General features: G+C 36.8%; 1 long non-coding RNA gene across 1 annotated transcript; it reads left to right on the top strand.

Annotated features, from left to right (window-relative positions):
• The first annotated feature begins 492 nt into the window (after window positions 1-492).
• On the top strand, window positions 493-27,073 carry LOC140534440 (uncharacterized). Its single transcript, XR_011977305.1, has 5 exons — window positions 493-749; window positions 5,584-5,633; window positions 6,768-6,896; window positions 18,561-18,704; window positions 24,688-27,073. It is a non-coding gene; the product is annotated as an uncharacterized lncRNA (long non-coding RNA).

Raw genomic sequence — 27,073 nt, forward strand, 5'->3', positions numbered from 1 at the left:
ACTGGGCTTTCCATTTGGACTAACATTATCCTAAATATATCCATTTATGAAGCAACAAATCATACGTTCATAAGTCCCTGTATTCCAGACCTCCAAAGAAATTAATGTTGCTATTTATAAATAAGCAAAGTAACATTAGCATAATACCTGCAATCACAATTTCATTCCTAAAAAATCAAGTAGTGCAACGTGCCTAATAACATATGAACATATTTTGGTACTCAAGTGAAAATACAACAACTTTTCTAGTTTCTTTTAAGGGCCACTTATAATGTTTCTAAAGACACTCCAAATTGTATATTAATGGTATAAAGTCCAAGTTAGAATGCCTTTAAAGGGAACCAGAACTACTCTTTTGAGTCAACTGGACACTAACAAAATTACAAATCTATCTATGGTATAAAGTCCAAGTTAGATATGCCTTTAAAGGGAACCAGAACTACTCTTTTGAGTCAACTGGACACTAACAAAGTTACATATCTACCTATGGTATAAAGTCCAAGTTAGATATGCCTTTAAAGGGAACAAGAACTACTCTTTTGAGTCAACTGGACACTAACAAAATTACAAATCTATCTCACATTTTGAAGGCAAAATTTTTCTTTTGTTGTTCTGTTTCTTACTCCATTAGAATTTTTTTTTTTGTTTCCCCTGAGATGCTTATTGTTTGGCACCATAAGCTCATTATTCATGGAGGTGAACATGGAGAAGATAGCTCAGCCGCAGCTTTCACTATGTTGAGATGAAAGGTAATCTAGATTTTGCTGTTGTTGGGACTAGAGAGAAAGATAATCCAGGAAAAGATGTTGTTGCATTTGGACTAGGTGAGGGAATGAGCGAGAATGATCGTTAGACTCTCATTGGCTGTACTCACTTTGTCAAGGACTTAGTGAAGTTTCTCTAGAAGCTCTTTCTCCAACTTCTTCTCATGCCTGTCCAATAACAGATGCCAATTCACAATCTGCTCACTATTTTGCCTAAATGCTTCCTATATAATAACTTTTTTATGTCTCAAACAGGCAGCCAGAGATTATTCAGAAATAAATAAAATTTTAAGTTAAACTGAGAGCTAGACATCTGACTGTTATGAACTTTCCAAACTAAGGGTTTTGAGCTATCATGATTACTTTAATATTTTTATATGATAAAAACTCTGTGAATCTGGGAGTAATTACTTTTCATGTAGCCTAAATTACACTCTGGAGAAAAGATACGTAAAAAAAAAGAATCTATCATACCATAAAAAATTCCAAGGGAGAAGACAGGAAAAGTCTATAAAGGATTCAATTCCCCACTATCCAGAAAGGAGGATGGAGAAAAAAGATGGAATATTAGTCAGTCAACTTGACACTGTCCAGCAATATCCAAGTGAATTACTGAAATTTCTTCTAAAATTATTTCATATCATTTTCTTAATATATAGTATTTCTTATTTAGATATAATGTTTTTTTTTTAAATTTGTTTATTTACCCATATATTCATTCTCAATTCTTATATCTGGGCTTTGTGCCAGGGGCGGGTTCTACCAAGTGAGTATGTCTCATATGGTAGTTTTCCTTATTTATCCTGGATGTTGCTGCTGCAGTTCTAGATGGGATTGTTGGGATCATTTCCCATTCTGTTGACTTCATGTTTGACTTCATGTTCTGGTAGCCCAGTTTGGGTGCTGATCTTAGCTTTGTATCTATTTCACTTCACTTCTTGGCTGACTAACCAGAATTGGGCTTATTCCCCTGCTTTGTATCTTATGGGTGCTGAATGGATATTGGATATCAGTACGTTCTCAGGCCTTCTGGGCAGTTACTGTCATGAGACGACCAACACATGTCATCTCCTAGGAGTCAATCTTGACTTTTAATTAGACTCCCATGTAAACTCTGGCTTTGGGCTTCATGAAGGTCCCCCAGGTGTGCACATACTGCCTGACCTGTTGTTCTTGTATAATGACATACAGGGGGTAGGCTGTGTCTACCACTCATGCCTTGACCAGAATTGACCATATTAGAAGGTTAAACTGGATTTGGAATTTCTGTTGTACTCCTGTCCCCACCAGGGTAGTACACTGAACTTTTGTCAGGCTTTTGTTCTGCTGACACATGAGTAATAAACCTCTTTGGTTTCTCATCAATATATTTACTTTTGTCCTTATCTTCCACTATAGGCAGAAGCTGAGTAACCTGCCAGGGTTGCCTCCAAAGTAACAGGGTTGGTATCCAAGAGGACCAGGATATATTCTATTACTTCATACCCCATTTACCAGGAATCCTGGATTCTAGCATATACCTCCCTCCATCGCTTTCTGTCCTTCACTGTAAGCTCAGAGTACAAACAAGCTTTTAGACTTTTTGTTAAGTGTGTGTGTTTGTGTTATCCTTGACTAAATGAAAGACATTACTAATATTTTCCATAAATTGATACCAAATTCTAAACTTCTTATTCCTTGACCACCATGAGTCCTCATTAGGTAGATTCACACAATTTTCTGTCTCCTTCCTCGGATCAATATTTTGTGGGGACCAGTATGGTACATAGATTGTCTCTCAATTATCCCTTGATCTTGTGACATAAATAGCCCATCTTCCTTTCTAGAGACACTTTTGGAATTTTTTTTTAGAAGAGGATTGGTCTTCTATAACATGGGTGCTGAACTCAAAAACAAATTTGGTTCACTAAACTGTACTTAACAATACTTGTGGGTAGCATTTTGACTTAGAAAACCACATGCTATGATTATCTAAGTTCCATTATGTTTTATTTATTTTGTTAATCATTTCTCAATTACATTTTAATCTGCTTTGTGGAAACCCTCAGGAATGTTATGGGTTGCATGCAGTCTGTGATACCTTTCTTTCATAGCATTCAAAAATTTTTAAAATTGTTATTCTCTACGGATAACATTGTCTCTAAAATATTTAAATGACAAAATACCTTAGGAAGAATTTTTTTCCATTTTCTGTAAGATTATTAGAAATGCTTTTATTATGATTTAACTGAATTTTTTCTAGCATATGGGATTAATTCAGGAGGAAGACAAAATATGAAAGGGAGCCATGGTATTAGCATACATGAAAATGTATTTAATTGAAATTTCTGATCAAAATTTTAGGGTGAATTAAAAAATCTCATAAATTTAATATTTTCATGTTAACTTGAAGAAGTGTTTTAATGTTTTTTTAAGCAACATAAATATAAGGCATTCTGTAACAGAATAAATGGAAAAATAATGCCCAACAGTTCACCTAGTTCCCCAATGTCAGCCCAAGAAAAGTTGAAATTGACCAGAAATTTCATAGATTCAGAGGGAATTATGATTACATAGACTTGGTTGGTACCAGATGTCTACTTGACTATCTCTATGTATACCAGAAGTTTTTGATTCAGTTTTTCTATTAATAAAAAAATAGATTTATAACACATGTGCCATTGGAAAGTATTTAACTTTAAATTTTAAGGCTAAGCACATCTAGGTGAGTAAAAGCTGTGGGAAATAATGTTAGCAGTGAAGTGAAGCAATTTTCACTAGATTACAGTGAATCAACATTTTTACAATTGTTCTTGATTTTTATAGCAAAGTATAATAATAGTTTCCAAAGAGCGTCATTTACTTGTCTAGATGGCAGTGGCTCTTAAAGCCCTATGTTAGGGTCATGGCTGTGTAGGTATTTGAGTTTCACGGTTCAACTTTCATATGAATGCAACAACAAATTGAACTGCATCTGTTTACATGTAATGAAGAATGACTACATTTGGGGAAATCCAGCTTTATTTGGGGGCAAGCATCCCTGGGAGGATTTGCTGAGATTTAAAAGGCTTTAGTGGACTAGAATACAAAATGTAAGACATCAGAAAAGGCTCAGGCAGTAAATTCAACCAAGTACAGTAAAATGGAGGGGGAAAAGGAAATATAACAAAACATAAGATTCAAAGAGCAACTGATTTGTAAATAAATTGATAACTTCAATATGTCCAAGGCAGAACTCATTAGCTTTTACCCCAAACCCTCTCAGTCTCCTACCTCCCCTATCACTGTAGAGGCCAACACCATCTTCCTAGTTGCTCAGGTTCACAACCCCCAGGAGTCATCCTGGACTCCTCATTATCTCTCATCCCCATATCCAATCTATTGCCAAAGCTGTTGATTTTACCTTTGTAACATCTCTAAAATACTCTCCCTTCTTTCTTCTGACCCTGCCATCGCTCTAATGTAGCCCTCATGACCGTATTCATAGATTAGCCTGCTAGAGAGTCTGCGTTTCAATTCTTTCCTCACCTCAATTCATCCTACATTCAGCTACGAATGCAAGTCAGATCATGCAATAAACCCCAGTGGCTTCCCATCCCTCTCAGGATATACAAAATATCCTGCATGACCTTCAAAACTATCTATATCCTACTCCCCTCCTACCTTGCCTGGCTTCTTAGAAACCTTACTCTCCAATACTTACTTTTCAATTCAGTGACCCTGGCCTCCTGGCTCCTCCACGAAGAAAACATTTTATCTTTCAGTTTCAGGCATTTTCTCTAGTTTCTCCCCACCTTCATGCATGGAATGTTCTCCCTTCGCTCCTCTATTTACTGACCTCTCTGATTTCCTGTATGTCTCAACTGAAATCTAGAGGAATCCTTTCCCAACATCTCTTAATTCTAGTGCCTTCTCCCCATTAATTGTGCATTATTTATCCTGAATGTAGCTTACTCTGAACATGTTTGTCTATATGTTCTCATCTCCCATTATGTTGCAAGCTCCTTAAGGAAAAATAGAAGACATACTGGTCACACTTTGCATACCTTTTAGTATGGAACATTAAAACCACCAGGTTTGAGAGAGAAGAAATACCAGTTAATGCAGTGGATGTTACCTATTGATTAGGAGAAGAAAGAATACTAAAATCAGATGTTATGGGTTTAAATACAATCTTTGTTGCTTAATGTCTGAGTGACCTTTCACAAGCCAATTAACCTCCATGGGCCTCAGTTTCTTTATTTGTAAAATGAATAGGTTGGGTTAGGTGGACTCTGAGGTCACTTCCAGGTAAAAATCTATGTTCCACTCTAACTATGAAAAGACATCACATTTGGATGAATGTCAAGCTAATATAAATCCCAAGACGCATTAACTAGGTGAACCAGAGAAATGATTTGTTTCATATGTATTTTTCTATTCCTGTAGCAAGGAACAAAACTCATCCCTCCTTTTTCTCCTTCCCTCATTTTTTATGAACTTTTAACATGTGTGTGTTGTAAAGGGGATGGAATGGGGTGGGTCAGAACTTTCTCTAAGGGCATAAAATCAGTTAAGGAAAAAGAAGACGTTACAAGGACACTTATGCCTATTTCCTTGTAGATGTAAAACAATAGTATCTGTTTCTTAATAATTCTATTCATAAATATATAAGAATAAATACAAATGTAAGGATATAGATATATTTAGGATTGTTTAATAGTTGTCTAAATGGAGACAACCTGCCTCCATGTGTGTTATAGAGAGATATCTGATTTGAGATCTGGCACATCCCTGTCAAATTCAATGCACAAATTAATGAACATATATTAAGCAATTGTTATTTGTCATGGGTCACTAGGTGGTGCAGTGGATAGAATGCCAGGCCTGGAGGCAGGAGCACTAATCTTGGTGAGTTCAAATCTTGTCTCAGACATTTGTTAGTTATGTGGTCCTGAGAAAGTCATTTACCCCTGTTTACCTGAGTTTCCCCATATGTAAAATGAGACGGAGAAGGAAATGGCAATCTACTCCATTATCTTGGCCAAGAAAACCCCAAATGGAGTCGCAAAGAGTGGGCATGACTGAAAAATGACTGAACAACAACACTTTTCAGTCACTGTGCTTAATTCTGTGACAGAAAAGAAGGGCAAAAATGATCACTGTTCTGAAGGACTTTACATTGTAATGGGGAGGGTGGGGGGAATGCAATATGCACACAAATATGTACAGAGAAGATGTACAATGAACAGACACACAGGGCAAGTTAGAGATAATGCCAGAGGGAAGATATTTGAATTGAAAGAGGGAGGAGGTTTTATTCAGATATAGGATTTGGGCTGTCTCAGGAAATCAGGAAATCCAGGAAGCAAATACAAGGAGGGAGAATACTCCGGGCCGGTCAGACAGTGACAAGGCATGAAACAGGGAGATGGATTGTTATGGGAGAGCAAGAATTTCACTGTCATTGGATCATAGAGTAAATGGGTGGGAACAAAGTATAAGAAGACTGGAGAAATAAGAAAGGGGTGGGTTGTGAAATGTTTTAAAAACTAAGCAATGAATTTTAATGTTAATTCTGAAAGCAATACGGAACCACTGGAATTTAATTGCCTATAGAGTGTGGACCTGATTGGAGAGAGACTTGAGGCAGGATGACAGACCAAAGATTATTGCAATAGTTCAGTGGAAAGAATGATTGGCTTCATATGAAATGTTGTTATACAAAAGCTCATCAAGAATAATTAGATCTCTTTCCCATAGTAAGCAGTCTGTAGAAATCAGAGAAGTTGTACAGTTAGAATAGATCCAAGGATCTCCAAGGGGAAAAACAGAAGATTTCTTAGACTGGAAGACAGAGAAGATCTTAGCTCCACAAGGAGAGAAAATAATCCTCAGCTGTCTTTAGGATTGTAAGTGATCAAAGTCAGGGGGAAGGTTGAAGCAGCTTCCTCAACATGTCTGTAGTTCTGAATAATCCTCAGATTTTTTTGTGATTGCTTCCCTTATTCCTTCCATCTTAAGAAATCTCTTCTTCTCTCACAGAGTATTCATCAAGAAAGGGAGACCCTTCCAAGGAAGAAAAGACATTCTAGATTGAGATTTATAGCTGGTTTGAGATGGAATAAGGCAAGAAAAAGAAGAAACAAGTGCAGATAAACATTCTGTGTGATTGTGAGTTACACTTTTCCTAATCTCATATACACATGCATATGTATATATATATATGTATATATATATATATACATACACACACATATATAATTTAGATGACTCTAAGGGTGATTTACTATAAACCCCACATTTTACTGATGTGGAAGAAGGATTTCAGAAAAGTTGAGGGGTTTGAATGATGATCCCATGTATAATTAGGAGTAAAACTGGAATAAAATCCTAGACCTCCTAATTTCACATCCAGCATTATTTCATGCTGTGTCCCAAAATGAAAGGAATAACAGATATAAAGAATCAGGGGCAGGAAAAATATAGAATATGGGTGGGAAATGAGAAATAGTTCATTTAGTGAGCTAGAATACATGGAGCAACAAATGCTAGGGTAAATGATGATGATGATGATGAAGGAGATGATGATGATGAAGATGATGAAGATGATGAAAATGATGATGATGATGATGATGATGACTAACATTTATACAGCACTTTCAAGTTTACAAAACAGTGCACATACATTGTCCCCTTTGATTCTCACAACAGCCATGTGTGGTAGATGACAACTATTACCTTCATTTTATAGGAGATGAAACTGAGGCTGAGAGAGGTTAAATGCCTTGTGCAGAGTAACACAGCTAATAAATGACTGAGAGAGAATTTGAACTCAAGTCTTTGTGACTTTAGATCCAATATTCTTAACCACTGTGCCAACTAGTTTCTCTCATTTCCCTGCCCTCTCCCTTCCACTGCCCTCCCCTCCTCTTCTGCTCCCCTTCCCTCACCCTCTCGCCAGCCCTTGCCCTCCCTCTCTCTGTGTGTCCAGGCATCCAAATGGCAGAGTGGATAAAGTATTGGATTCTGGAAATGTTAGGTTCAACAGCCTCAGATATTTGCCAGTTCTGTGACCTTTGGCTAAGTCACTTAATCTCTCTGTGTCTCAGTTTCTTCATATGTAAAATGGTTACTGTGATAGTAAAATGAGCTAATATTTCAAAGTGTGTTGTAAGCCTTAAAGCATCATATAAATGCTTTTTTCAAAGAAATAGTAGAATACTCCTCATTTATTGTTTACAAATTATATATATAAATACACACACACAAATACATACATACACATACAAATATATAGTGTGTATATATGCATATGTACATCTGATTCAGAAATCCCAATTTATTTTTATCATAAGATCATAAAATCATCTTTCTCTGATAGGAAATGGTGAATACTTATAGAATCCCTTGAATACCATTTAATTGGGCATGATTTTATGTCATTATATTCCTCAGAAATTTTAGTGGAATAATGAAAAAATTTCCTTTAGAAACTGATTGATAGTAATGCAATAATTTCTTTATCCATCTCTCTAGAATGGGCATAGGTAAAGAGGAGAACAGTATACAGTGATAGTAGAGAGACCAGATAGATAGCAGAAGACTACAGATAATCCTACTTATTTTGTCCTTTCCTTGACACAATCATGCACCTGTTTTGAATTTGTCCATAAATGCTAATCCAGTAGAATTTGTTGTCTGATAAATTGGTTTGCTTTCTAAAAGACATTTCTGATTCCTTGGACCTCACATCCCTAGCTTGGTCAATTATTTACTCTCTCATCATTCATCACATCTTCATTGTTCCATGGACAGGGGTTAACTTTGGCTTACTTGCCTTTTCAATAATGATCTGTCTCATCTGTCTCATAAAATGCGCCTTCACATTCACTGTGCTTGGGAAAAATAAATAGTCTTAGGTCCTGGAAAAGAATCTAAAGACAAAACAAAAACCCAGACCTGATTAAAGAAAGGACATAACAATTCCCCTTGCCCAGCAATTATATTATTACATAAAGGATAAGGGATATGGACAGATTTTTAACTTTAATGGTTTGTCCAGGCTATTAGCTCATCTTTATAATATAATGAGGTAATTATAAGTTGGAGATGGTAACCTTTTCACTCTTCTCTTTCCCCACACCCTCTTTTACTCTCTGTTTGTCACATCCATTCATTTGATTCTCAGTAATTAGAGGACAATGCCACTGAACATGGCAAACAGTGGCCTCATCCAATCACCTTATCCAGAGCTGGTTAATGATCACCTGGAAACCTTGGCTCATGAGAAGCACAGAAGGTCACTTGATTAGCAGAGTTGCATGTTACACTTATGTGACACCTATGAACTTCTGTATTGGTTACTACTGTGTTTCCAGCCACATTTCTAACTGTTGATATTCATTTCTTGAGGTCTATATCACCCAAGGTCTTCTTACTGTGGAGTAGAGGTCACTGGCTTTATGAAATCAGCTGCAATCGCTGATACAGACTTGATATTTCAGTTTGTGGAGGTGAAAAATAGGATGGATTTATTTCCAGCATAGCTTTTTAAAAATTTTTAATATCATAGTCATAATAACATCTAAATTATCCATCTAGTCTCTCTCCTATCACCATATGCTGTTTTTCTCCTTACCTATGCACATTATAGAAAGCTGGATAAAGAAAGCTACTTGGTATAGTGGGTTAAATTCTGGGCATGGAGTTAGGAAGACTGGCTTTAAATCCATCCTCATATACTTACCAGCTAGGCGTAAGGGGTGTTCAAGGAGCACTGCCACTTTTGGCAATATGGCAGCCACAATACAATAAAACTGTCTTGGAAGATGGGCTAAACCAGGCTGAGGAAAACTGAGAGTCCTCAAACCCAGCAGTGGGTTAGGGGGATGTTTCCAATCATGTGAAGATTTCCCCCACTAAAATGATCAGCTGAAAACAATTTGGTCCAGTATCATGAAGTTGGCTGAAATAGATGCTGTGGAGTGCTCAGAGTCTGGTCAGATCTCAAAGCCTCTGAGGGCATCCAATGCATCCTGGGCTATCAAAGGTCATCTTGACTTCAGTCTTCCCATTGGACTTTGATGACTCTGGAAGAGAGAGTGAGGATGACAACTTTGTGCAACTCTGCCTCACTTAAATCTAATTCATGCACAAGTCAAGACTTCACCCATGATATCATTGGTCCTCTTAGACAATAAAGGATGAATAACAACAACACTACCTAGGTGACCCTGGGAAAGTCACTTAAACTCTATCTGCTTCAATTTCCTCAATGAAAAAAGAAGATAATTATAGCACCTACTTTTCAGAGTTGTTATGAGGGTTGCACAGGATAAACTATGTATGTGTGTGTGTATACACATATGCTTATGTGAATATATGTGCGGTGCTTTGCAAATCTTAAAGTCTTATATAAATACTAGTCATAATGACGATGATGATGATGAATTTTTTCAAATTATTTAGATGTCACAAGATACTGTCTTTGATGGAGAACAAAATGCTTCTTAGAGGTTTAAAATTACATTTTAAGAAACTTTGCAAAAGTGCATGACCACCACTTTTATCACTTCATAAAATGAGGGCAGAATTGGGATTCAGGAGTCCGGGGGGTATATTTACTTAATTTTTTAAACCTTACTTTTCTTTTTTATGAATCGAGGATAAGACTATTTGTACCTCCCGACTCATGGATTGTCATTGCTCTTGGTTGTTTTGGGGGGAGGAAATGCTTTTCTAAGCCTTCAATTGTTAATGCAAAGGAGAGTTATTGCAGCTGCTGCTATGTGGGATATTCTTATTCATTTCAATATAATGCAGTAATTCAAAGCAAGTTCACTTTCATTCAATAACATTTATTAAGAAAATTGTGCAGTGCAATAGTAATAAGATGATAAAACCCCAAATTACCTGCCTTCAGGGAGCTTTCCTTAGGGAATTAAAAAAAAAAAGTAATGGTGATTAAAATCACAAGCAGTATATTATAATCATTAATATGTTGGACAGAACCATATTAGTAACAACAAGGAGTTTCTTAGAGCAATATTTGTGCTGCATATATGTTTGATGAAAGAGGGGGACAAAGAAAGAAAAGTCTTAACAATGTGCATTGCAGGAAAGCCAGTTCCTGCTATTTAATAATAGTACATCTTTAGCTATGCTAGAAGAAAGTTGATAAAGCTTTTTCTTCTTGAAAAGATTATGAATAATCACTGCTTTCCCTCTCTTAATAGGGTATGTGCACTGAAACATCAATGGAAAATTTTGGGGATGGAAAATTTTACTCAAGTAAAAAAAAAGACTTTGTTCTGTCAGTGATGAGTTGTAGAATATTGTGAGAATGGAAGAATTTGAGGCTTACGTGTGAGCATCTAGAAAAGAAGGTTGAATATAAATAGCATGAAATTCAAAGGAATCCTTCAGAATGACATAAGTAATTTAGGGGCATTTCCCCTTCCTACTCCTTCTTCTAAATAAAGATCCAGCGATTTTGGCAACCAAAGATGATGCTATTCAAAAGTAGATCCAACTAAAAACAATGGAAAATTATGTTGTTCTAAGTTTTCAAAGGAATGAAGCCCTGGAGGAATATTTCATGTTCCTTCTCACTTGCTACATACATACATACACACACACACACACACACACACACACACACACACATTGAACAATGAGGAGGAAGGAAGGATTTGAATCCAGGTCTTTGACAAGTTACGCACTACACACTACACTCTATTGTACCACACTGGTCACTCCTACTACTAGCTGCCTATTTTTAAGAGAGCTCCCTTCATAGGACATAGAGTGTCTTTTCTAATTCCTCTCATTTTTTAATACTCTCTTATCTTCCTCCCACTTTGGGGAAATTGATTGGCATTTGTAATATGTAATCTTTGAATTTTCTTCTCTATATACTAGACTTATTCCTCCAATAAAATAGAAGCTTCTAAAAGTCAGGGACTGTCATGTTTTTGTCTCTCTGTTCTCAGCACCTCCCATAGTGTCTGATACAGACCAAGTTGTTAATATATGCCTTGTTTTTGCAATTATTCACTCTAGAAGACTACTTTTCCGTGATACACAGCCATGTAGTACTATCATTAGAATACTGATGTTGGATGGGTTTTGATGGCAATCATTAAAACATTAAACTACTATGCATATTCTTTCATCAATAACATAGGAGGAATCCAGAAAAAAGAAATGTTCTGATGTTTTTCCCCCAGTAGGTGCCACTGGTGAATAAATGTGTGACAATCCAAAGCAAACTCTATATCTGGCAACTAGTATTTTTAGGTCAATATATGGGTAGTTAGGACCTTGAGGAAGTATGATAAAAATCTACCTTAATGGGACAGCTTATAAGCATGTAATTCTTTTTTTGAGTTTTTAGGTGGAAAAAATACCAGAATTTAATTAATCATGGCCAATCAGAATTAGAACCCCAAGAAAGCTTTTCAATTCTCTGACTACCATAATGTACTCATTAATATTTTTTTTCCATATCCCTAGTATTATGAACTTGTAGTCAGAAAGGCCCAAGTTTGAAACTTTTCTCTGACATTTACGAATTGTAGGACTTTGAGTAAGGCACTTGAACTCTTAGTCTAAAACAGTGTTCTAAGACTACATAGGGGGAGCATGATGACATTGAAACGGAAGAGGGAAGAGGATCTGAAATCAGAACTTCCTGACTTTGCTATTTGCTACCTGTGGTAGCTATTTGAGGATAGCTAGATGGTGCAGTGTAGAGTGCTGGGCTTGGAGTCAGAAAATCTCATGTTCCTGAGTTCAAATCTGGCCTCAGACACTTACCAGGTGTGTGAAGGCTTGGCAAGTCACTTCATCCTGTTTGCCTCAATTTCCTCATTTGTAACACAAGCTGGAGAAGAAAATGGAAGCATCTCCAGTGTCTTTGCCAAGAAAATCCGAAATGGGCTTATGGAAAGTCAGACGTTACTCAAAAACAACTCAACAACCACAATTTGTGTGGTCTTATACAACTCACTTTCTTTTTACTTTCTTTTCTGTAAAAATAGTGGGTTGGAGTAGAAGGGCTCTGGAAGTCTTTCTTGCCATGTAATTAGGGTATTATATTCCTAAGACTTTATCCCATAAAAGGTGCCTGTTAGCCTTGGAGTGTTGCTTCAAAAGTTCTAAATCTATGATGCTGTGTTACAAACAAATTGATGACTTCCATCAGTCAAAAAATCTTCTATACAGGCTATTCCCTTTGATGGTGAAATAATCAGCTTGGATGCCCTCCCCCAAGCACACACACACACACACATACACACACACATACACACACACACACTCTATAAGATGGAAAAAAAATGAAAGGAATTAGAAAAGACCTGCATCCTGTGAAGGGGGTTATCTTAAAAGTACTCAGCTGGGGATTTCCTGTAGTGCTGTGGTATAGTAGATAGAGCACAGTATCTTTGCCAAGAAAACCCCAAATGAGACCATAAAGAATTGAACCTGTTTGAAATGACTCAAAAACAACAACAAAATATACATACCTACATACATACATACACACATATGCATACCTACACACATATACATACATACACATACACACATACCTATATATACACACATGTATATATCTATGTACATATATACACATAAACCTATATATACATATATAAATATACATATATACACCTATTTATCTATACACATACCTATACAGACACATGCATACATTCCTATATACGTTATATACACTTACCTACATATCTCTGTCTACCTACATATAAAACTATCCTTTGTATATGGTTAATGAATAATGTTAATATTTGCCTAACTAGTATAAGGAGATAAATCAAACAATATATGAATGCTAAGTAAAGGAAGTAGGAAATTTCTGTAGCAAAATCGAAAAACAGAAATACAACCAGAGTACTAAACTGATAGATGGCTGGTTTTTAAATGATCTACAACATACTGGATGGATATTTTATAGCTGACTTAGGAGGGGACATGGGAAAAACGGACAAAGGATAAGGCTTTTGATCTGTGGTGTTGGAAAGAGTAAACTTATTGATTAGATCACAGGTGCAGTGTTATATTGACACAGGTTAGATTGGTTCAACTAATGCTTTTTCTCCTGGGGGAGGAGGATGGCTATATAGACAGGAAGAACTAGAATGATAGATGTATTTTTAGGTGCAACCTTGACTCCAGAGGAATTCTCTTAATGGCCTCCTCATGACTGATATGCCAGAGGCTCTGTTTGACCTGAATTTCTCCAGGTATAAAAAGCTATCGTGTCCTTTGTCTTTTATTTTAAGTTAAATCATATTAATAATTTACTTCCATTTTAATTTAATTTATTTTTTTTAAGAAAGAGGCTCTTGCCATACTTTCTTGTGCCATTTAGAATCAGCCTGTGATTCTTCCAATAGGACTAGTATACTGGCTTATGCCTTTGCATAAAGCTTCATTTTTTTCAGGATAAGAGCAAGATTGATTTATCTCCTTGTATCTTTCACCTGCATAAAACTCCTTTTTGTGTCTCTAGATAGAAGCAGAGAACTACAATATAATATAAACAATATAAATTATATAGTATAATAATATAATATAAATCGTATAAATATACATACGATACAAGGTTGAGATTACATCTAGGCCTATTGGCCCAGAAGTTTCCATTTATTCTTCTTCATAGTATGGTCCAATCATTTATAGAAAATTCTTAGAATGGAATCAATATCAGCTTTTCTTTATTTGGAGATAATACTATAATAAAAGCACAGACAGCAAATAAACAATATATGAAGGAACCAAAAAATTCTAAGGGTAATCAATGCCTCTTCAATGATGAATAAGAGAAGAAAGAGAAAATAAAGAGAGAAAAAAATCACAGTCCCAGAGTGACAGCAAATTCTACCCAGGAGCATTTTTTGTTTTTTATAGGGTGGATGAACAAGACAAGGTCCTCATGGCTCATGTTCACACTGAGAGTAGCAATACCTTTCCCTTGAAATTGACTAACTTCTTACCTCACAAATATTCCCAATCTAGAGTTCCATAGTTTGGGACCTTCCTGTCTAGTACCTCAGCTTCTTTCTCCCATCAGCCTTTAAGTCTCTCTTTCCATCTGGGAGAAAAAAATGCTTCCTATTGGCTCTTTTGCTGATAAAGGGCTATATTCATGTGTTATTTATAGCCCATGAGAGACAGCATGACATAATGAAGAGTTTTGAAGTCCAATGGATCTGAAAGGGTTTTTTGTTGTTGTTGTTGTTGTATTTTAATGTAATTGAGTTAACTTTCCTAATGTTTTTTTTAAATTTATTTATTTAACTTTTGACATTCATTTTCACAAAATTTTGGGTTCCAAATTTCCTCCCCATTTCTCCCCTCCCCCACCCCAAAACACCGAGCATTCTAATTGCCCCTATCACCTATCTGCCCTCTCTTCTAACATTTCTCCCTTCCCTTGTCCCCATCTTCTCTTTTGTCCTGTAGGGCCAGATAACTTTCTACACCCCTTTACCTGTATTTCTTATTTCCTAGTAGTAAGAACAGAACTCGACAATTGTTCCTAAAACTTTGATTTCCAACTTCTCTTCATCCCTCCCTCCCCACCCATTCCCTTTGGAAAGCAAGCAATTTAATATAGGCCATATCTGTGTAGTTTTGCAAATGACTTCCATAATAGTCATGTTGTCTAAGACTAACTATATTTCCCTCCATCCTATCCTGCCCCCCATTGCTTCTATTCTCTCTTTGGATCCTGTCCCTCCCCAAGAGTGTTGACTTCAAATTGCTCCCTCCTCCCATTGCCCTCCCTTCCATCATCCCCCCCACCCTGCTTATCCCCTTCTCCCTCACTTTCCTGTATGGTAAAATAGGTTTTCATACCAAAATGAGTATGTACTTTATTCCTTCCCTGAGTCAAGTGTGATGAGAGTAAGCTTCACGTTTTTCTCTCCCCTCCCCTCTTTTTCCCTCCTTGAAAAAGTCTTTTACTTGCCTCTTTTATGAGAGATAATTTGCCCCATTCCATTTCTCCCTTTCTCCTCCCAATATATTTCTCTCTCACTGCTTAATTGCATTTTTTTAAGATATGATCCCATCTTATTCAATTCACTCTGTGCTCTGCATGTGCGTGTGTGTGTGTGTGTGTGTGTGTGTGTGTGTGTGTGTGTGTGTGTAATCCCACCAACTACCCAGATACTGAAAAGTTTCAAGAGTTACAAATGTTGTCTTTCCATGTAGGAATGTAAACAGTTCAATTTTAGTAAGTCCCTTATGACTTCTTTTTGCTGTTTACCTTTTCATGCTTCTCTTCATTCTTGTGTTTGAAAGTCAAATTTTCTTTTCAGCTCTGGTATTTTCATCAAGAATGCTTGAAAGTCCTCTATTTCATTGAAAGACCATTTTTCCCCCTGTAGTATTATACTCAGTTTTGCTGGATAGGGGATTCTTGATTTTAGTCCTAGTTCCTTTGACTTCTGGAATATCATATTCCACACCCTTCTATCCCTTAATGTAGAAGCTGCTAGATCTTGTGTTATCCTGATTGTATTTTCACAATACTTGAACTGTTTCTTTCTAGCTGCTTGCAATATTTTCTCCTTGACCAGGGAACTCTGGAATTTGGCCACAATGTTCTTAGTTTTTTTTTTTGGATCTCTTTGAAGAGGTGATTGGCGAATTCTTTCAGTATTGATTTTGCCCTCTGGTTTTAGAATCTCAGGGCAGTTTTCCTTGATAATTTCATGAAAGATGATGTCTAGGCTCTTTTTTGGATCATGGCTTTCAGGTGCCAGGCCTAGAGGCCTGTGTGGGCTACCCGAGTCTTCTTACCTCACCTCCGAGGTCTTCGGTTGGCCAAAACCGGATGCTCATATGAGAGAAAGGACGTTCCAGAGTTGAGCAAGGGTTGAGCTTTATTTCAGGGTCTAGTTACAAGTGCAGGGGGGTCTTCCTTAGGAGAAAGAGGGGGAGATTTCCTAAGGATGCTAAGATCTTAAGGGATTGGAAGTAGAAGTACAAGCGGGGAGAGAGGGGGAGGGGAGAGAGGAAAGAAAAGAAGCGGAGCCTACTGTCCTCTTGGCTCCTCATGTGCTAAGAGAGCTTTCAGGCTTCCTCAATCCTACTTAACCTTCAGCAGCACAGTTTGCATCTAAATACCGTGCTGTTAGATAACAATAGTGTGCCCAGATCCGGGACAACCTCGAGGGCAGGGAGACTCCACCCATCACGTATCTCCCGGGGAGAGGAGGAAATACCCGAGCTAGCCGAGCTAGCTCAGTCTGACCTTCTCGAATCCCCGCTGTTCATGGAGGGCCTCGTAAGACTCTAAGATTTAGAAGTCTCACTTTTACCCGCCCGAGACCGTCCACACGGAATTGAGCTTCCAATCCCAACATTCAGGTAGTCCCATAATTTTTAAATTGTCTCTCCTGGATCTATTTACCAGGTCAGTTGTTTTTCCAGTGAGGTATTTCACATTATCTTCCATTTTTTCACTCTTTTGGTTTTGTTTTGTGATTTCTTGGTTTCTCATAAAGTCATTAGCCTCCATCTATTCCATTACAATTTTGAAAGAACTATTTTCTTCAGTGAGCTTTTGGACCTCCTTTTCCATTTGGCTAATTCTGCTTTTGAAAGCATTCTTCTCCTCATTGGCTTTTTGATCCTCTTTTTCCAATTGAGTTAGCCTATTTTTCAAGGTGTTATTTTCTTCAGCATTTTTTTGGGTCTCCTTTACCTGCTTTTCATGCTTTTCTTGCATCTCTCTCATTTCTCTTCCCAATTTTTCCTCTACTTCTCTAATTTGATTTTCAAAATCCTTTTTGAGCTCTTTCATGTCCTGAGCCCATCGAATACTTATTTTGGATGTTTGGCATATAGAAGCCTTGACTTCAGTGTCTTTCCCTGATGGTAAGCATTATTCTTTCTCATCTGAAAGGATGAGAGAAGATATCTGTTCACCAAGAAAGTAACCTTCTATGGTCTTATTTTTTTTCCCTTTTCTGGGCATTTTCCCAACCAGTTACTTGACTTTTGGGTCCTTTGTCAAGAGTTGGATATACTCTGGGAATCTGTGAGATCTCAGCTCCTCCAAGGTGGCACAATCAAGCATGTACTGGTCTCGACTCAGAGAGGTATTTTTATGTCCAGAATTTTAGTAGTTGCCTCTCCACAGCCACCTGGCCTTCAGTTCCCAAGTCAGCACTGGGGGCTGATTTTCAGATAAGCTGGATGGGCATGGCCACCATTCAGTGTGAGACAAAGACCAGCTTGCCCAGGGCCTCCATTTACACTCCAACAATGGAGCTTCCTTAGGGGCTGCTGTGCAGGCTCTGTGGCCGCTGCCTGCTGCTGAAGTTATGGAAAGCCCTTCTCCCTTCCTGGCCTGCTGATTAAACCCCATCACTGACCTTTGGCACCTGTAGGCTGAGGGATCTGAGGCCCTGCTACTAGTACTGGAGATTCCGCCCCCAAGGTGTCCTCCTCCCAGAGTCTCGTTGTGCCATGCCACTGGGCCAAGGCTGGGCTAGGCTCTGTGCTCGGCACAACCAACGTTTCTGTGGGCCTTTCAGGTCACCATGGGCTGGAAATCTCCTCCACTCTGTTGTTCTCCCCTTCTACTGCTCCAAAATTTGTTGAGAGTCCCTCTCTGCAGGTATTTTATAGGCTGTGGGGAGGATCCTGCGTAAGTGTGTCTTTCTAGTCCGCCAACTTGGCTCCGCCCCTAACTTTCCTAATATTGACTAATCCTTGAATTCCTGATATAAATCCAGCTTGAACATAGTAAATGATTTATTTATTTATTTATTTATTTATTTATTTTTATCAAATCAGCTTTCTAAGACAAATGTACTTGGAGAGGGCTGATCTTGTACCTCAAGGCATGGTAGAAGAGAACACAGAACACCACAGGATATATGCCATAGAGACCCAAGAATACTCAGTGCCAGAGACCACAGGACAATTCAAGGCCACTAGGTAAGGAGGCTTTTGCAGGATGAAACTGTAACATCATAAAATCCAAGATGAAGTGTTGGGTTGGAACCTTAGAAACCACCTAGTTCAACCCTTCATGTATTACTGCATAAAGGCAGAGTAAAAGCTGGAATAAAAGTCAATGCTTTGATTATAAAACTATTCCGAAAACTACTAGGCTTGGGGGTGGGGTGGAGTCAGGAGGCATAGTTCTTGACTAAATTATTAACTATTCATATGATCTTGGGAAATTTAATCAATTAAGCACCTACTACTATGTACCAGGCACTGTGGTAAGTGCTGGGGATACCCCCCAAAAAAAAAAAAAAAGCAAAAGATCATCCCTGCCCTCAATAAGTGTATAATCTAATTAACCTCTCTGAACCTCACTTACTCATCTGTAAAATCTGAGGGTTGAATTAGATGATTGTTTAGGATTTTTCTTGGTTTAAGGTTTTAAGGATTCTTGCTGTCATACTTACTGTATGTACTTCTTTCAAAATCACTGGCAGACATCATATAAAATGAGATGAATAAAATGTCAAAATCAACATACAAAACCCTTCAAACGAAATCATATTTACATATTTTGTTTTATTTCTGACTCTACCCCATAGAGTGTCTGCTGTAGCAGACAGCTGGAGAATATCACCTTGAAACACCATCTTTCTGCTGTTACTAGTTAGCGTTGCACTTTTTAGTTTTCAGAACACATTGAAGAAAAATGTGTTTTTTCCACATGACATATTTTTTGTCCCATTTTTGATACTTATTTTTCAAGTAGATTGTTTTCTTCTACACACCATCCATTCTTTCTTTGCTTTGCTTTTTCTTCCAAACAAATAGCACAGCTTTGGTAAAGTCTTTTGTTTTATTTTTTAACTGCAGATGTACTTGAGGATATAGAGGAACACAGTCAAATAGTGGATTATGTGCTGAGACAGAGGATAGGAAGGTCTAAGTTCACCTCCTCCCTCTGACATTTCCTTGCTGGGTGACCCTGGGCAAGTGATGCTTCACTTTTGTAAGTCTTCTGTCTGGGAATTAACTATTAAATCACAGAAAGTTGGCCTATATACTTTGGTGTAGAGAGCTGCCACATCTAGAGGACCCCATAGGTACATTTAATATCTGGGTTTTAAAGGACATCTTTGACTCATCATTCTTGTTTGATATTTCCAAATGACTCAGAATTAAGTATGTTTTCCTTTGTGTATCTTCCAATGTTGTGATGAAAACTTTCACTCCAAGAAATTGGATGACAAGAATTGATCAGTGTATTCAGAAGGACATTTTAACATAAAAGATAGTTTATTTGAAGAAATGGGTGGGGAGAGACAGAGACACAGAGACAGAGACAGAGAGATACATAGAGACAGAGAGAGACACATAGAAAGACAGAGATAGACAGACAGGGAGACAGAGAGACACACACAGAGACACAGAGAGAGAGAGGGATAGGCAGACAGAGAGACAGAGATAGAGACAAAGCAAGAGACACATAATATAGAGAAAGGGAGAAAGAGATAGATATAGACAGATCAAAAGAGAGAGAGGCAGAGACAGAGATAGACAAAAAAATCTGGTTCACTCTTCAGTAGAGCATTTATATAATTAATCCAAATAATTCTGATAGTTAATTACCCAATAAAAAATTAGTAAAGAATCTATTGGCACTACCACTACACATGAGGACTTCAAGCCATAGGAAGTCAATTGATCATCTTTTAAAGACTTAACCATTCAAAGAACTGCATGAGGGTACTGAGATGTACAGCCTTTCTACCATAGTCCATCATCATTCTTCTGGACAAGACTGGTGATTGCATCAATTAGAGTTCTTGAATATTTCAAAGCTATTTTCTTTGACAATACTATGATGATTATACATTATACAATCATACATTGCTCTAGTTATTCTTTTGTCACCTTATGTCAGTTTATATTAGTACTTCCAGACTTCTCTAAAACCATCCCTTTTGTCATTTCTGCTGGGCTCAATAACATTCTATTACATCTATAAACCCTAATATATTCAGCCATTTCCCAATTTATGGGAATCTATTCAGTTTACAATTCTTTTGCACTACAAAAATACTGCTCAGCAATATTTCAGGACATGTGTTCTTTATCTCTCTCTTTGATTTTTCTAGCAGGGGTGGGGAACCCTTCAGCCTTGAGGCCACACGTAGCACTCTAGGTTTTCAAGTGCAACCCTTTGACTGAATCCAAGCTTCACAGAACAAATGTTCACTCAAAGGGCCACACTTGAGGACCTAGAGAGTCACATGTGGCCTTGAGACCACAGGTTCCCCACCTCCATATCTAGGATATATACCCAGTAGATTTACTATTGGTTGAAACAATATGCATAGTTGGTGAAGGTTATAGTTTAAAACTGTTAAAATATCAGGACAAAAGGAACTACAAAGGGAGAAAAAAACAAACAAACACATTGTAATTGAATGAGTATTGGCTCCTATTTCTGGTAACAATGAGAAGCCATTGTAGATATTGCTTATAGTCTGCTATTGTGTAGAATATCTTCTGGTATCATTGACTTTATGGAGAAAAGTTTCCTTGAATTTGGAGCATCATCTTACTGGAGTACACCTTAGTCATCCAGGGTTGCAATAATGCATAACTATTGTTAAAATAACTGTTTATCAGTCTGCATAATTCAATGACTTTTTGGTTTGCTTTAAACTAATTGCTTTAAAAACTAATTACATTAATGTGCATTAATGTGCCCCATTTAGAGCATCCGTAGGCTTCTGACACATTTACTACATTTCCTGCTGGCTTCCACCCCCAACACCCAACCCTACAGTGGGGATGTCAACACGCACAAGCTTCTTACACTATCATATTATGTAGTCCTAGACTGAATAGAGCACCTTACTGTGGCTATTGTTTCATCTCCTTAATATTTATTCATTTAGTCAGTCAATAACCAACTATTAAATGCCTACTATATACCAAGTATTGTGCTAAGTGCTAGGGATATAAGAAAAGGCAAAAGACAATCCCCCCTCTCAAGGAAATCACAATATAATGGAGAAGACAGTCTAAGTCTAATTGGGGAGGCTAATTATCATCAATTTTTCAGTCTGGTGTTTTTCAGAAATCTTTTATGATAAAGTTGAACATCTTTACAAATAATCATGTCTATACTGTAACTATAATTTTTTTTTCTGACAATATGCATCCTGAAATGGGAAATTGAGGTTAGAGTGCATTCTATCTCTGAGGATGACTGGCAGAATGAACCTAAGTAGAAAATAAAGGATGAAATATGGTGAACAGTTCCATGTTCCATTTGTCTGGAATGCTAAGTACAAAAGGAAGAGGAAAGTGAAAAAGCTAGAGTTTTCTGTATGAAGGACTGAAATGACAACCGAAGGAGTTGAATTTTATCTCATAGGAAGATAGCAGTTTGTTCTCACTTTACAAAATCTGTCTGTAAAGGGCTGTTAATATTCATTTTTCTAGAAAAAAAGTTTAGTGAAGAGTAAAATGGCAAAGATGGCTTGATTTTTTAAAATATATCATAGAGTCAGGAGAAATTTTATGAGGTTTGACTTATCTTCCTTTCAGAAAGGTCTGCCTCTAAAATAACCAGTCAAATGTCATTTAAGTCTATTAAAAATTCTCTAGAGAAGGTGATTCCACAATGCCTTTAGAGCACAAAATGATGTTTAATGGCTCTCGCTGTCAGGAAAGTGTTTTATTTGCCTTAGACCCTAGTGACACAGACTAATCATCATTTATCTTTTTGGGGGCCTTCGTAGAATCAGAGAGCGACCATTTCCCAACCCCTGATCTTGATAAATTTAACAAGAAATATATTCCAAATTCTTTCCCTAATATTTAACCATTCAACATAGGCTTATTGCCTAGTACAGATACTCTTCGGTCTTTCGTTTGATTTTTTTTCCTTTTTCCCTTTTATTTTAATTTTTTTTAATCTCCCATGATAGAATGATTTCCTCTCCAATTATCCATCATATTTTAAAAGGCAGGCATTGTTTCATTTTTGTCCTTATATTCCCAGAACCTTGCCTAGTGACTGAATCATAGTATGCACTCAGTAAAAGCTTCTTAATTGATTTCTTGGTTGATTTGTATTGCTCAGAAGGGGACAATAAGTACAAGGGTATGATGGCATTTCCAAAGTCATGTGATACCATTTTTCAATTAGCAAATAGGATCATTTGACCATAGACCTAGAGCAGAGAGGTACTTCAGAGACCTTCTTGTCCAGAACTCACATTTCACAGAGGATAGAATGGAGAACCAATGAGGTTAAGTGACAGCCAAAGTCACACAGATGTTAAATATTAAAGGTGGAATTTTAATCCAGGTCACCCAAATGGAAGTCATACTGTCTTTCAACTGCATCACATCTGAGGTCACTTTTTTTCTGACAATACCTTCTAATTGTAAGTCTAGAGTAAGATCATGGTCTCCCCTCGGATCTTAGGGTAGATTAGCAATAACTTGACTCTAGCATAGTGATGTCATTTTGGTCCTCTTCAAGAAAGAAGTATGACAACCAACCAGTCTAAGACTGAATTTGCTTTTTTTTGCTGCCATTTTGCATAGATATCATATTGAATTTGTAGTCTAATGCTACCCATCCTCCATCCCCCAGATTTTTTTTGAAACAAACTACTATGTAGCTATGCTTCATCTCTTTTATTTTTGACAAGCTAATTTCTTAAAACAAAGTTCAAATCTTTACATCCTTATTAAACTTAATCTCAATGGTCAGTTCAGTATTCCAGTTTGTCAAGGTCTTTTTGAGAATCTAATTGTCATCCACTACCTTAGTCATCTCTTCTGGCTTTGTGTCATCATTCCCTTTAAGTTTCCTCTTTGCTATGACTTCCAGATCTTTAATTAATATTGGAGAGTTTAAAACACACAGTTCACCTTGAATAAATATTTGTTGCTACTTCAATTGATGATCTCAGACAACTTTATTTTTGTTGGACAATCTCTGGAACATCTAGGTAAGAAATGAAACAAGGAGTAAAGGAATAGGTAAGGTTTTTTTCTGAGCCAACACAGTGAAGTCTTTTATTGAGAGTATCATGAATTCCTTGGAATATTTTAGTATTATATTCTATTAACTCAGTTGAAGTACAAAATAACTACATCTTATGCAACAACTTAGTACTAAGAAGGTAAATTATTAAGTCAAATGTGCTTAATTTAAATCTTTGTCTTTTTTGACAAATCTCGTTACCTTTCTTGGTACTTGGGTATGTAAATTATTACATATTCATTTTTTGTTCGTTTTTTCTTTGACGTATGAACTATAGGCATTGAGTATCTATGAATTTATTGGAAATAAAAATTGTTAGCATCCATCAGGATATATATTACTGATGATTGTCTTCAAGCTGGATATTTTTATATGCTATAGAGTAATTTAAAGAAAACAAAACTGAAACTTTCTGAGAATTCATAGTTTCTTATCTCTCATAATTCTAATCCAAAGGCTAAAAACCAAGCAGGATTCTAGTGCAACTTTTGGATTAGATTAGCAATAGACATTTGAGGAATTGCTTTCCTTATTTAATGTGTCATCTATTTATGTCCTTTCCACTGGATTTTAGTAGTCACTATTCAGTTCTCAAAATTAATTTTCCTTCTAAATCTTGATTTACTTAATGATGTGTTTAACTTGAAGTGGGCAAGGTCTGCGTTCAAATTCTGTCTCTGACACGTAATACCAGTATGAACAAGAATAGATCAGGACTACAGAAGAGTAAATATTCCAGTTCTCTGAAAGTATAAGAGAATAATGATATCTGAAAATTTCAGGCAAAGGAGTTGAACACTGATTCATAGGAAAATTCTTAACAGATCATTGAAGTTATGGTGAGTGAACATGTACAAAGGGAAAGTGCCAATGTGTCTTTACTAGGATCAGATCTTGCCAGATTAACTTTATTTCTTTCTTTTTCTTCTTTTTTAGGTAACTACAAGAACATTATAGCTAAAACTTAACCAGATTTTAGCAAAGTATTTGAAAAAAATCTACTAATCATTTTATGGACAAATGAAGACGAAAGGAGTCAGACTGGACAATAATACAATTATATGAACCACGGTTGATTGAATGGCTGGATTCAAAGAGAAGCTTTGTGCTCCATGTAAAACTCCTGTGTCCAGGGAAGTGCCCATGGGATCTGTTCTTGGCTTGTGATTTTTAGCATTGGCATGTATAATATGCTTACAAAATTTTAAGATGACCAAAAACTGAAAAGGATAGATAACCCACAGTTTCAGATTCAGGATTCAAAAAGTCAGGATCAGGTTGGACACTGGGATGAATCAAATGAAATGGAATTCAGTGGGAATAAACGAAAAGTTTTATTTTTACTTAGATAAAAAATTCATATATGTAGAATGGAAGAAATGTAGACAGTAGCTGGTCTAAAAATATCTGGGGATTTTAATGGAGCACAACATCATTATCATTTAAAAGTATAAGGTAACCAATCAAAATGGGTAATTAAATCTTGGGCTGCATTAAAAATGTAGTTTTCCATAGTAAAGAGGGAATAGCCTATTGGACTTTTACCTTGATTTGACCATATCTGCAATATTATCTTCATTTCAAAGTACCACATCGATAGTTTGAAAAGTATACAAAGATAGTAAACAGACTTGAGAATGCATCGAATGGAGACTAGACAAAAGGCCCTGGGAAATATTTAGTCCAGAGAAGAAGAAACTCAGAGGGCAAATATAGTTATGTTAAAATATTTGAAAGACTTTTACAGAACATTAGATTTAAGGCATTAACTTTGTTTTGTGTGGTCATAGAGAGCATAGCTAGGGGTTATGGGTAAAAGCTGCAAAGATACAAATTGATGCTTAATGTCAGAGAAAAAATATTGTGACCCTTATTACCATTCAAAGTTAAAAACAGGGTGCTGTGGAAGGTAAAATATTCACCCTTTTTAAAGGCCTTCAAGTGGACGTTGATGACCAGGATTTGTGTGTACCATAATGGGATTTCTTTTGGGTTTTGGGTGGACCAGATGGTCACTGAGGTCTCTTTCAATTTTAAAATTCAGTGATCCTATTGTAAATAGACTCAAATATGCCTCACCGGAGGAAATCCTCATACCTTCAACCTAACTGATGTATATTAAGTTCCAAATATAACTTCCTTGAAATGAAAATCCATATTTTCCTATCCAATTGTCACAGATCAGACTTGAGTCCAGTACTTGAGTCCAGGACTTCAGTACCTTTTCCATTATAAAATGTTGTATCTCCTGTCATACAGTTATTAGCCTCATTTTATTCATCTTCTGAAGTGAAATGCAATGCCTATGACAAATATATGTTAAGATGCAGATCTTCCAGGTTCTGTGGATATCTCAGAATGTTTGAAGAAATAGCCAATTAAAAATATGTTCATTGTATTAATGTAATGTAATAATTTAAACCTTGAGGAAGGCTTAAAAGGTAGGGACTGTATTGATTTCCCTTGTGTACCTACCCTCAAAACTAGTGAAGCGGTCTAAACAGGAGAGTCCAATAAATATATTTTGAACTTTTGCTTTAAGTGTCCCACAGAACTTGGAAAATGAAGGTCATATAAACAAGAACTGTAGAACAGATCTGTACTAAGCATTGTAACCTACTTATTAGGCCTACTAGAAAGGTATCAAGTGTGCTTCTAATGCCCTAGGGCTGTGGACTTGAATGGTGTTTTATGTTTAAGTTGATAGCATTCATCCACTTGTACTACTATGACATAAATCCTTTGCAAAGACTGTAACTGTGTAATATAGAGAAATGGCCAATGAATATTGGGAGAAAAAAAGCATTTAGTATGTGCATGGTCTCAGTTTCCTAACGTCTAAAAGTGATTGCACAAGAATACACTTAAAGTCCATTCAGGTGCTAACATTCAATACCACGGGATGTAAATGGAAAGTTGTCTGTGAGCAGCCCAATAGATTCTAGTCGGTAGATATGAAATATTGGGGAGCTAGGTGGCTCAGTGGATGGAGTGCTAGGACTAGAGCAAAGAAGGCCGGAGTTTAAATTTGTTCTAAGACACTCATTAGCTATGTAATACTGGGCAAGTCACTTAAGCCTGTTTGCCTCAGTTTCTTCATCTGTAAAATGAGCTAGAGAAGGAAATGGCAAACCACTCTTCTTCAGCAGATCTTCCACTTACAGGGACTGTTGGAAGTCAGCTAGATTGTGTGGAGTCCCCTAAAATTATGAGCTTCTCCACAGCAAAGATGGTTTTCCTTTTCTGTTTGTATCTTCAGTGCTTAGAACAGTGTTTGAACTTAATAAATATATGCAACAAACAATAAATGTTTTGAAAACAA

The sequence above is a fragment of the Notamacropus eugenii genome, chromosome 3 (genome assembly GCF_028372415.1).
Source record: "Notamacropus eugenii isolate mMacEug1 chromosome 3, mMacEug1.pri_v2, whole genome shotgun sequence".
Taxonomy (NCBI): Eukaryota; Metazoa; Chordata; class Mammalia; order Diprotodontia; family Macropodidae; genus Notamacropus; species Notamacropus eugenii.